The sequence below is a fragment of the Macaca fascicularis genome, chromosome X (genome assembly GCF_037993035.2).
Source record: "Macaca fascicularis isolate 582-1 chromosome X, T2T-MFA8v1.1".
In the NCBI taxonomy this organism is placed as follows: domain Eukaryota; kingdom Metazoa; phylum Chordata; class Mammalia; order Primates; family Cercopithecidae; genus Macaca; species Macaca fascicularis.
Window position 1 is genome coordinate 124,691,588 of NC_088395.1, and position 13,040 is coordinate 124,704,627.

Below are 13,040 nucleotides of genomic sequence, written 5' to 3' on the forward strand. Positions count from 1 at the left end.
CTTTTTGTACTTTAGGAGGTGGTTCTTTGAGTTCCTAGTTGTTTAGTTGAATATGAAGCAGGTGGCAAATGTAGGTTTAGTCTACACACTGATTCCTTCCTATTCGCAGAATGGTTTGTGTGTTTGTTTTTAGATAATCTTCAGGTAGGGAATAGAAAAACACCAAGCCCAAGAGGCAGAAGAATCTGTCTATAGCTAATGAGTGAGAAACTAACTGTAGGATGGTTTATGGTCTCTGGTTCTTTGAAACCACAGAAATTTAAAGTTATTTTTAAAAAGCCAACTTGGCTGGGCACAATGGCTCATGCATGTAATCCGAGTCAGGCAGGGAGGCCAAGGTAGACAGATTTCTTGAGCCCAAGAGTTCAAGAACAGCCTGGGCACTGTGGCGAAACCCCATCTCTTCAAAAAAAGAAATAATAATAAAAATTAGCCATATGTGGTGGTGCACACCTGTAGTCCCAGCTACTCTGGAGGCTGAGGTGGGAGGATCACTTGAGCCTGAGAGGCGAAGGTTGCAATGACCTGAGATCATGCCACACTGCGCTACAGTCTGGGCAACAGAGACCTTGTCTCAAAAAAAAAAAAAAAAAAAAAAAAACTACACCTAAGCACTTACACCATTATTTTAAGTCCTGATTACCTTAAGGCCATACCACATGAGGGCTGAAGATCTGAGTTTAAAATTGGAAAAGGTGTTCCTATAATTGCCTGGAGAAAAACCAGTAATTGCCCAGAGAAAAACCACTTGCAGAAGCTATGAAAAACCAAGTTAGATTCCTACTATAGTCGGCCATGTCAGTAGCTGATTTCAAAATATGAGTTTTGCAGTAAGCCAGGCAAGACAGTGCAAGTAGCTTCTGTTTGGGGAATCTAATCTATATGGGTTCTTAATACATACTTGTATTGATTGCCATTCAAATCTAGGAGTTATTAGTGCTTCAGTTGTGGGAAAATTGTGAGATTATGCATTGACAGAATTGAGAAGCAAATTCTACTTCGTGTTACAGAAGACTCATCAGATTTTAGATTGATATAGAAATAATATAACTGAAATATTTCTACTACCCTTTTTGTAAAGTGAGGAGACCGTTCTAAAGTGACTTTGTATATGTAATAACAATCCCTTTTTAATGACAAAATAATTTTAATTGATATTTATCTAGAAAGTTGGCTGTTGATGGTTATTTGACATGTACAGGTTGACCTCATTTTGAACATGTTGACTGAGAACAGTTTCAGTGATTATAAGTCAATTCACGTATCTAGAGATTTTGTCAATGTGTTACAGTAGCCATCTTGGTTTTGTGGGGCAATCTAAGCCAAAAATAATGAAGCTGTTTATACACCTTCCTGCTTTTTGCTGAGCATTTTTGATAAATGTACATAATACCATACATACAGTATTTGCATTTAAGCCTATTCAGTGCATGCACAGTCTGGAAGAGCTCTGACTGAATAGACACATGTGCAAATTTTTTCCCCATTCAGTGAACACTATTAAAAAATCAGATGAATATTTATACAATGGCATTGGCCATGCAATTCTTCCTGCTTTGTCCCTTTATCACACACTAACAGAATGTAGGATTAATTATCCACCTAATTCACTTGGGGGTGGGGTAGAGTTGCTGGATAAAGTACAAGACACTCAGTTCAATTCCAATTTCAGATAAACATACTAAAAATGTGTTCATTGTTTATCTGAAATTGGAATTGAACTGGGCATCCTATATTTTTAATTGCTAAATCTGGCAACCCTAGGTGGGGAAGAGGGAGGAGACTAGTAGATATAGGCACAGTTGTGAGATTTAAATACACCATGCGATGACAAGAGTAACCTTTACTGTCACGGGAATACTAAGGTTTTTTTTGGTGCAATGGTGTTTATTTTAGTGTCTAACACTTTTTTTTTTTTTTTGGAAAATGCGTCAGTGCTCAAAGCTCAAAAATAGTAAAATGTGGCTTGCACCTATAATCCCAGCACTTTCGGAGGCAGAGAGGCAGACAGATCACCTGAAGTCAGGAGTTCAAGACCAGTCTGGTCAGCATGGCGAAACCCCATCTCTACTAAAAAATACAGAAGTTAGCCGGGCGTGGTGGCAGGCACCTGCAATCCCAGCTGCTTGGGAGGCTGAGGCACGAGAATCGCTTGAACCCAGGAGGTGGAGGTTGCAGTGAGCCAAGATCACGCCATTGTACTCCAGCCTGGGCAATAAGAGTGAAACTCCATCTCAAAAAAAAAGGGAAAAAAGAAAAAAATAGAAAAATGTAACAATATATTGTTTAGGGATACGTGCATGTATGATGAAACTATTTTTGAAAACAAAAAATTAAGGGAACAATAAGTGAAATCTGGGATAGTGGTTACCTCTAAGGGAGCAGCAGGCAGATGGAATAAAGCACATAGTAGCTGCACTGGTATTAATGCTAATTCTCAGTTAATGTGGTGAGTGACAAGATGTATTTTTTTATGCTTCATAATTACATGTACACATTGCACATATCAAATACAGAATAACATTTTAAAAGATAAGTTAAAACAGAGACTTCAATAAGAAAATTAGCCTGTGTGCAACATTTAACTGTATATACTTTCTAAAATAAATCCAAAATCCAAAAAGTAAGGTCAAAAGGCATTCTGAAATTTTACCAGTTGGCTAAAGATTATATCGAGCAATTAATAGATTCTAGAATGATTACTTGTCTGCTGTAATACATCTAACATAATTAAACTCTTTGGTTTGTGAAAATTTCATTTTTATTATTTGATGTCTACAGTGGTGAATCTTCAGTTTTTGTCTTTACTTGGAAAGATTACTGATTGTTCAGATATATTATACACCAAATTAAAGGAAAGAAAAACACCAGCTAGAGCATGCATTAAGTGATTAATTCAAATGAGCTAGGCATAAACTTTAGGATTCCTAGAACAAAAAATCAGAAATCTGGTTTTTTTAATTTATTTTTAAAAGTTAGATTTCTAACTCCTCCTTTGTAAAAATTATTACAGCAGTCTACAATATCTATCAGTAAGCAGAAAAATTCATCTTTAGCAAGTGCCAGTTGAGAGCAATAAGCTGAAGTTAGTGTTTAGTGTAAATTTATTTAGTGTTTTAAAGAACTTCTATAGTCTTATATAATTTTGTCTTGTAGAAATAGCTGGAGGGTCTATTCCAGAAAGCCTATCCAAATATGTCCTCTTCCCCCACTTACATACACACTTAGGTGCCCCTCCTCTGTATTTCAAGGTTATCATGTGCTTGTGTCTCTCATTGCAATTGTTACCTTATATTGAAATTATCTGTTATATTTTCCTCAGCTTATCAGATTATGACCTTTCTGTGGGCAAGGGCTGGATCTTTCTCACCCTTTATATTTCAATGCCCGAAAGTGCCTGGCACATGGTAGATAACCAGTAAGGATTTGTTGACTGAATGAAGGGACCTAAAGGCTCAACTAATACAACTCCTTCATTTTACAGGTGTGGAAACTGAGGTTTAAAGAGATTGTGACTTTAGAAATAGAAACAAGACCACAGAGATTGTCTGTTCCAGCCTTCTGCAATATCCCTATTGAGACATCATTGAGTTTCTGTTTTAATACTTTATCAAGGAGGTAGCTCATTGCTTTTTGTAAACTCAAGTTGGTACTGAGATTGTTAGGTTGAACAAAAGCCTGTCTCTTTGTAATTTCTACCCTTAGTCCTAGTTCTGCTGCATGATGCTTCAAACATTTGAAAACAACTACTTTTCTTCCTTATCTTCTTCTGGTTAGCCATCCTTAGTTCTTTATATCATTCCACTCAGTTTCTAGATAGTTCTTTATATCATTCCACTCAGTTTCTAGAACATTCACCAAATCGATTTCTCTTTTGAATATGTTCTATTTCATCAGTGTTCCTTTTAAAATGAATCTCAAAAAGTATATGATGTTCCTAAGTGTGCTTTTATCAGTAAGAAGTAGAATAGAATTTACCATTCCCCTTGCTCTGGACATGATAGTTCTGATAATTCAGCCTAAAAACATAGTAGTTTTGGCAGCCATATCACAGTCTTTGTCTGAGCAATCAACCAAAATACCCAAGTGTTTTCACATGATTTGCTGTTAAGCCATGTGTCTCCCATCATGCATTTTACATTTATCCCTACTGCATTTCATACTGTTAAGATGTGACCCATTGTTCTAGCCCATTGAAATATTTTGGTTGCTGGTTGCAGTGGCTCATACCTGTAATCCCAGCACTTTGGGAGGCTGAGGCGGAAGGACTGCTTGAGCCTGGGAGGTCGAGGCTGCAGTGAACCATGATCGTGCCACTGCACTCCAGCCTGGGCAGCAGAGCAAGACCCTGTCTCCAAAAAAAAAGGAAGTATTTTGGGGTCCTGTCAGCCAGTATATTACCTGTCTCTCCCAACTTTGTGTTATCTGTAAATTTAGTAGATATGCCGTCAGTGTTCTCATCCAAGACATTAGTAAGAACATCAGGTAGGGTAGAAAATTTAGTGCTTAAAACCAGATTTTTGTGTGTATACAATATTCCCTTTTATTCTAGGCTGGTAACCCTATCAAAAAAGGAAATTAGGTTAATCTTGCATGATTGGCTTCCGTGAATGCTTGCTGACTCTTAATGAGTATCTTTTCCCCTTGCATAGGGCTCTTAAACAATTAAACAGTGCTTAAGAAATTTGTTTGGAATTGACATCAAATCAATCTGTCTGTAATTGGTGGCATCTAGGCATCTACCTGCTTTACAGAGTTGACTGTTAGTGTTTTCTTTACATCATCCCCTTCCATTCCCCTGATTCTTCAAAGATTTTAGATGGAAACTGAGCTCTGTAAATTCTCAGATACACTCGGACATAATTTGGGAGAGTAGAATGGAAGTCACCTATAATATTAATAGTTAGGTACTTTTATTTCCTTGAATGCTTTGGGATTCAGTTTCCTCATTCTACAATTTGTTTTTCCCTTTCTGGTTTGACTATCAGTAATCTTAATAGAATAAAAAAGTGGAGATAGCCTTTTACATTATAATAATGTATACTTATCAATATATAAGTAGACCTGCACTTTATATTTGTTGTGCTTGTTCTGAGTATAAATTAAAGAAAATCTTTGTCTCCAGTATTTTTTTAAATCTTAGCACATTCTGAGTGCCAGCCTTTCTGATAATGTTCTTACAGGTTTTTGCAATTTTTCTTGGATTTCTGCCCATTCCATCCTTCCAATCTCTCATGCATGTTTTAAAAAAATATATTTCTTCTGACATGTCACCATGGAGATGTAATCAACAAAATTCAGACTTGAGAAATTCTACAGGATGAACAACCTACTTTCTTTAACACATGAATTGCAAGAAATAAGAGAGATTGAAGGGGAACCTGCTGATTTATTGAAAGAGACATATCAACTGATTGTAATATACGGATCTTATTTGATTGACATAAGCCAAATGTAAAAAAATTTGGGCAGTCTGGGAAGTCTGAATGTTATATAACAGCGTGTTATATATAATATATATAATCTCTTAATATAATATATTGTATATAATAAGGAATTGTTAAATTTTATAATAGTGTTGTGGTTATGTTTTAAAAAGAAATCTTTGTCCTTTTTAGATGCGTACTGAAATATTTATGGTTAAAAATGAAATGGTTTCTGGGATTTGCTTCAAAATAATCTGGCTGAGGGGTGGAAGAGGAGTACTGATATTGATCATTGTTGAACATGATCAACATGTACATTTGGGTTTATAATATTATTCTTTCAATTTTGTATATATTTGAAATAGCCATACGTAAATGTTGGAAAAACTCCCCCTAAATATTTATTGTCACATAGATTTGTACTGGCAGATTTGGGACTAAAACTCAGGTCTCCTGTTTCCGCTCTTTTGTTTTATTGTGTAGCTAAAATTATAGCTCTTGTACTTTCAGATTGATGTCATGTTGTCCTTTCAGTCTCTGGGACCCCCAGGCTTTCCCTGAGAAATTTGTGGTGGTACTTCTAGATAAATTAAGGCCTTACTAAAGGGCCATAGTTTCACTTGACTGGCTACCTACCTATGTGAAACCATAAGGGACATTAGACTTACTAGTGTAGAGAGGCTGCATGGGTTATTAGAAGCAGCAAAGAAACTTGGGTCCTAGTCTTCACTAGGTCTTAGCATAAGTTCTAAGATGGCAGGGACCATGTCTGTTTTGTTCACTACTTTATACCCAATACCTGGGACCATGCCTGGTACATGGAAACAATCAGTAAATGTTGAATTAATGGATTAATTTAACCCATGGCATCATTTCCCTCACATGTAAAATGAGACAGTTGGTCTAAATGATTCTTAAGTTTCCTTCAGATACCAAAAAAAAAAGTACTCTTGCCTTCTGACTGATTTTTTAAAAATCCTTTTAGGATTTTAAAAAGGATTACTGTGAATTTCTTTAACACTAGGTAACATCAGTAGGTAATGTGCTCACTTTGAATAACTGTGATAGAAAAACCACAGTTGTTATATTGTATCGAAATCTTTTTAAAAATAGACTGCTGTAATATATTTTCTGTCAAATTGGTATTTATTTCTATAAAGTACATGGATACCATTCTCAACATACTAAATTAGAGAGTCAGGTTTAGCAAGTTCCAAAGTGTAGCCATCTAAGAGGGTTACTAAAATGTTCCCTTTGTTTGCATACTTGTACTTTTTGCTTCAGTTGTATTGAATGCAGTACTATTATGTCAGAGTTTATAAAGAATTTGACATTTTGCTTCCCATGGAAAAATCAGTGGGCAACTTTTGGTTAAGTTGTAGTTATTGTCATCTTATCAATGACTAGGCTCCTATCATTGGGAATAATGACCTTATTATGAAATTTTGCTTCACGTATCTGAAGGTTATCACTCAATCAGGTCAGAGTTTATTAAAGAAAACTAATTCCTATACCGTTTTATAAAATCACCAGAACAGTGTTTTGAAGTCATGTACATTTTTTGAAATAGTGACTTTATATATATATAATATATCTAATTTTTTTTTTTTTTTGAGATGGAGTCTTGCTCTGTTGCCCAGGCTGGAATGCAGTGGCGTGATCTCAGCTCATTGCAACCTCTGCCTCCCGGTTCAAGTGATTCTTCTGCCTCAACCTCCTGAGTATGCTGGGACTACAGGTGTGCACCACCACGCCTGGCTAATATTTTTTTTTTTTTTTTTTTTTTTTGGCAGAGATGGAATTTTGCCACATTGCCCAGGCTGGTCTCAAACTCCTGACCTCAGATGATCCGCCCGCCTCGGCCTCTCGAAGTGCTGGGATTACAGGCATGAGCCACCATGCCTGGCCAAAAAAATTTCTATAATTAAAATGCTAAATGAATAGGGACTGGAGAAAGCATGTGATAAACTATTTCATATTCAGACATGAGCTTTGTTGATATAAACTAAATGTTAGCTAGTGTATGAAAATAATTTTCTTTCTTTCTTTTTTTTTTTTTTTTTTTTGAGACAGAGTCTTGCTCTGTCGCCCAGGCTGGAGTGCAGTGGTGCGATCTCGGCTCACTGCAAGCTCTGCCTCCCAGGTTCACGCCATTCTCCTGCCTCAGCCTCCCGAGTAGCTGGGACTACGGGCACCCACCACCACGCGCGGCTAATTTTTTGTATTTTTAGTGGAGACGGGGTTTCACCGTGTTAGCCAGGATGGTCTCGATCTGACCTCGTGATCCGCCCACCTCGGCCTCCCAAAGTGCTGGGATTACAGGCGTGAGCCACTGCGCCCGGCCGAAAATAACTTTCTAATAGAAAACAGGATATAATACATTAAAATGTTCTATTTATATTGAAAGTTGCTGAAGTACTAATCTTAAAATTATCTTTATATTCAAAACCTAAGTGGAAAACACACTAAATTTTAGTATTTGATCTGTAAGCCATGTGGGTTTTTTAGTAGAATATCAGTACTTATTTGAATCAGAATTTATTTTGAAGCTGTTTCAGTGCTGCTTTTTATGTTTAAATCCAGTTCCTGCATTGATAGACACTGTCTTCAATTTCAGAAACTATGTTGCAAAATCAAAAATTTGCTGTTTTTGACATTAGACAATGATTTTTTAGATTTAACCCCAAAAGCATAGGCAACAAAAGCAAAAATACACAAATGAGATTGTGTCAGACTAAAATTGGTCTGATAAAATTGCACAGCAAAGGAAACAACAGTGAAAAGACAACCTACAGATTGGGAGAAAATATTTGCAAAGCATATGATATGGTTTAGATGTTTTGTCCCCTCCAATTCTCATGTTGAAATGTGACCTTCAGTATTGGAGGTGGGCCTGGTGGGAGGTGTTTCAGTCATAGGGCAGATCCCTCATGAATGTCTTGGTGCTGTCCTCACAATGAATGACTTCTTGGCCTGAGTTCACGCAAGATCTGGTTGTTTAAAAGTGTGTGGCATCTCCTCCTCCACTTTCTTCCTGTCTTGCTATGTGATGCACCCCTTTGCATACCACGATTGGAAGCTTCCTGAGGCCCTCACCAGGAGCAGATGCTGGTACCACTCTTCTTGTACAGCCTGCAAAACCATGAGTTAAAATAATAAACCTCTTTTTTTTTTTTTTTTTTTAGACGGAGTCTTGCTCTGTCGCCAGGCTGGAGTGCGGGGGTGCAATCTCGGCTCACTAAAACCTCCAACTTCCTGGTTCAAGGGATTCTCCTGCCTCAGCCTTCCCGAGTAGCTGGGATTACAGGCATGCAGCACCATACCCAGCTAATTTTTGTATTTTTAGTAGAGACGAGTTTTCACCATATTGGCCAGGATGGTCTCGATCTCCTGACCTCGTGATCCACCCGCCCCAGCCTCCCAAAGTGCTGGGATTACAGGCATGAGCCACTGTGCCCGGCCTAAACCTCTTTTTTTTTTTTTTTTAAATAAATTACTCAGCCTTAGGTATTTATTTATAGCAATGCAAATGGACTAACACACCATACATCTGATAAGGGATTAATACCCACAGAATGTAAGGAATTCAGATAACTCAGTAGCCAGAAAACAACCCAATTTAAAAATGGGCAGAGGACCTGAACAGACATTTCTCAAAGGAAGACATACAGACAAATGGCCAACATAAGAACGGAATCGTGTCATATGTGGCAATATGGATAAACCTAGAAGACATTATGTTAAGTGAAATAAACCAGGCATAGGAAGACTGCTACTGTATAATCTCACTTATATATGGAATGTAAAAATGATGAACTCATAGAAGCAGAGAGTAGAATGGTGGTTGCCAGGGGTTGGGGGAGTAGGGAGCAGCTGGGGAATGGGAAAATATTGGTCAAAGGATACAAAGTTTTAGTTAGACAGGAGGAATAAGTTCTGGAGAACTATTGCACAGCATGATGACTATAATAATTATGTTTCAAAATTGCTGAGAGAGTAAAATTTGAATGTTCTCACCACAAAAAAAGATCAGTATGTAAAGTGAAAAATGTATTAATTTGCTTGATTTAAAGATTTACCATATTTGTAATTAGTATTAATATGTTGGAAGTTTGAGTTTTGTTTTGTGTCTGCTGTTAGGTGAGCAAGGAAGCCTAGCCCTTGAAAGTTATATTTTTGTTCAACTTTGTAAGAAGCATATTTATTTATTTATTTATTTATTTTTCTTTTTTTTTTTTTTTTTTGAGACGGAGTCTTGCTCTGTCACCCAGGCTGGAGTGCAGTGGCCGGATCTCAGCTCACTGCAAGCTCCTCCTCTCGGGTTCACGCCATTCTCCTGCCTCAGCCTCCCGAGTAGCTGGGACTACAGGCACCCGCCACTTCGCCCGGCTAGTTTTTTGTATTTTTTAGTAGAGACGGGGTTTCACCATATTAGCCAGGATGGTCTCGATCTCCTGACCTCATGATCCGCCCGTCTCGGCCTCCCAAAGTGCTGGGATTACAGGCTTGAGCCACCGCGCCCGGCCTATTTTTTAAATATTTATTGATCAGATAGTAAATGCATCAGAAATATTTGATTTAAAGGTGCCCTATGATGAAAGCTTTGGAAGGGAAAAGTGAACTTTTGAAGCTCTCATTTTGGTTTGTCAGGTTTTCTTTAAAGTGGTACATACCACCAGTACTCAAATATGTCTACGTGTAACTTCAGAGTTTTCTGAAAAATTTTCCATGTATGTGTGGTTTAATAATGTTATTTTATGTAGATATTTGAACTTTCTCTGGGAAAAATTACCTTAATATGTAAAAAGGATAAATCTAATTTACCTCATTTAGTATCTACAGAATATTTTGAAGAAATATTTTTCTATTTCTCTTTTTTTTAGCTCCCTACTATCACTGGAGAAAAAAAATATTTTTCTAGTTAACTAGATGTAGCATTTCTGGGTATGTACATGTATGTCAGATTATATCCATGTTTTATATATTTCAACTTTAAGGGAAATTAGAGGATATAATATTTAGATCATTAATCATGGTACAAATTATATCTTCACTCTCAAACTAATGAAGGATCTTAAGACAAAATTCCCTGAAATTATAGGAACTCTAAAATCCCTTGCTTAAGATATTTCTGCTAGTTAATGAGAGAGCTAAGAGTAGAACTTAATTTTCTTGACATCTAGTTCCCCATTTCTGCCTCCCATCCCCAAACTTGAACATGAATAGTTGTTTTCTTTAGGCACATAAACACTGAAATAGTCTACTGTTATTGTCTCTACTTTGACATTAGAGACTTATTTACAGAGAATTATTGAGTTGTCTAAGGATACTGAAGATTAATAACACCTCACTTATCTGGTGGCCACCTCTGTGGTAATGACAGTTCTCAAGATACAGCTGAAAACAAGAAGTAAGCATTTTAAAAGCCTCTGAACAGTTCAATTAAAAAACAGTGCCACACAAAATAAGGTTATGTATATAAAGTCTCATGGGGAGACCCTTAGGATCCCTAGATTCTCCCTTCACCATACAATTTCATATTAAGGAAATCTGATTTCCCAGCTCAATGCAGATTAGAAGCACAAGTGAGAAGGATGTTGGGAAGAAAGCTTTTAAATGCAGGCACATGGTTGACTGTAATAAGCAACTGTTTATCGGCTGGGTGCGGTGGCTCATGCCTGTAATCCCAGCACTTGGAGAGGCTGAGGAAGGCAGATCGTCTGAGGTCAGGAGTTTGAGACCAGCCTGACCAACATGGAGAAACCCCGTCTCTACTAAAAATACAAAATTAGCCAGGGTGGTGGCGCATGCCTGTAATCCCAGCTACCTGGAAGTCTGAGGCAGGAGAATAGCTTGAACCTGGGAGGTGGGGGTTGCAGTGAGCCTAGATCATGCCGCTGCACTCCAGCCTGGGCAACAAGAGCAAAACTCTGTCTCAAAAAACAAAACAACAACAACAAAAGAAGTTACCACTTAAAGTGAGGAAGGAAATATAAAACTATAAAACACAGACATTCCGGGCATGGTAACCTAGGGTCCTTGAAGGCAAATAAATCTGCACTTTAGTGTCCCTAAAGTGTATCAAAATATATAGTGTAGTATTTGAGTGTGATAATTAAGAAGGAAAATTGTATATCCTTTGTTTAAGAAGATATTTTCAGGGAAAGAGTACTGAAACTATAAGGTTTAGCCTACTCATGTACTTATTTACAAGCTGCTTTTGAGATTTTAAATTCAAAAATAGTTATATTATCAAAAATTTGGCACTCAAAAGCTTCATCTCTCTGGAAATTTTACATGTGGAACATTTCATTATTTCATTCCCTAACAGTGCCAAGGCAATTAGGTGTTAATTGTAGTTGTTAAAGGCAGGTCAGGATTCAGAGCCTTTGACTTAATCAGTTTAGTTCAATTCAAGAAGCAGCGCTAATTGCCTTTACTTTGGTGCTCATACACAGCTCCAGTTACAGTGTTTTCATAATTATCTTCTTCTAAGTCCTTACCCAGAAAGGAGGCAATATTGTAAAGTGGTTGAGAGAATGGGCTCTGGAGTCAGGCTACCTAGGGTCAAATTCTGGCCCTACTGTTTACTAGCTGTACAATGTAAATGACCTAATCTGACTCAAGCCAGTTTTTTGTTCTGTAAAATAGAGAAAGTAATATAACCACCTAATAGGAGGACTGTGAGGACCAAAGAAGCTAAAACACATCAAGTGTTACAGTTTTTGGCAAATGCTTAATAAATGATGGCCATTGTTTTATTATTATTATTTTTTCATTATACTTTAAGTTCTGGGATACATGTGCAGAACGTGCAGGTTTGTTACGTAGATATACATGTGCAATGGTGGTTTGCTGCATCCATCAATCCATCACCTACATTAGGTATTTCTCCTAATGCTATCCCTCCCCTTGCCCCCCACCCCCTGACAGGCCCCAGTGTGTGATGTTCCCCTCCCTATGCCCATATGTTCTCATTGTTCAGCTCCCACTTATGAGTGAGAATATGCAGTGCTTTATTATTTTTACAAGGCCCCTATTAGGGAAGTTTTGTGTGGTAATACTAATGTTTTTTATTGCTTCTTAGGGTGAAATGAATTGGTTTTTTTTCATCTTGGCACATGATACAAATCATTTTAGCCAACTTTACAAGTTATAAATATGCCTTCACTTTTTACTAGGCATTAATGTTTTATAAATGGATTTAGAAATTTGTCACAAAAGAATTCTACTCTCACAGACTACCCTGTTAAAGACAGTTTTAGGCTTAATAGACTTGAAATTGTAGTAGTTTGAAATGTTCCTACCTACCAAGGTCTTAACAACTTTGTAACATTTTAAATATACCTCAAACATGAGTGTCTTTTGTTACTAGTTTTTTATTTAGTGATGTCACCCAGTTGCAAGCAGGATCCCATTTTAATCACCAGCTCAATATGATATGGCTTTTTCATGTTCCCTGTTGTTAAATGTGCTAGAACTTGACAGGCTGTGGGGGACCTTTGCTGTATTCCAGAAATTGGTTTCAGGCTCCCCACTACTGACAGACTGCCAAAGTGCCTTTGAGAAACTTGGAGCATTTCAGAGCTGCTGAAGAGACTACACTATCATGTG

The 13,040-nt window shown here is 37.3% G+C and overlaps 1 protein-coding gene across 5 annotated transcripts in view; it reads left to right on the forward strand.

Moving 5' to 3' along the window:
• Window positions 1-13,040, forward strand: part of WDR44 (WD repeat domain 44) — a 102,165-nt gene that overhangs the window by 15,366 nt on the left and 73,759 nt on the right. The gene's annotated exons all lie outside the window — the stretch shown is intronic.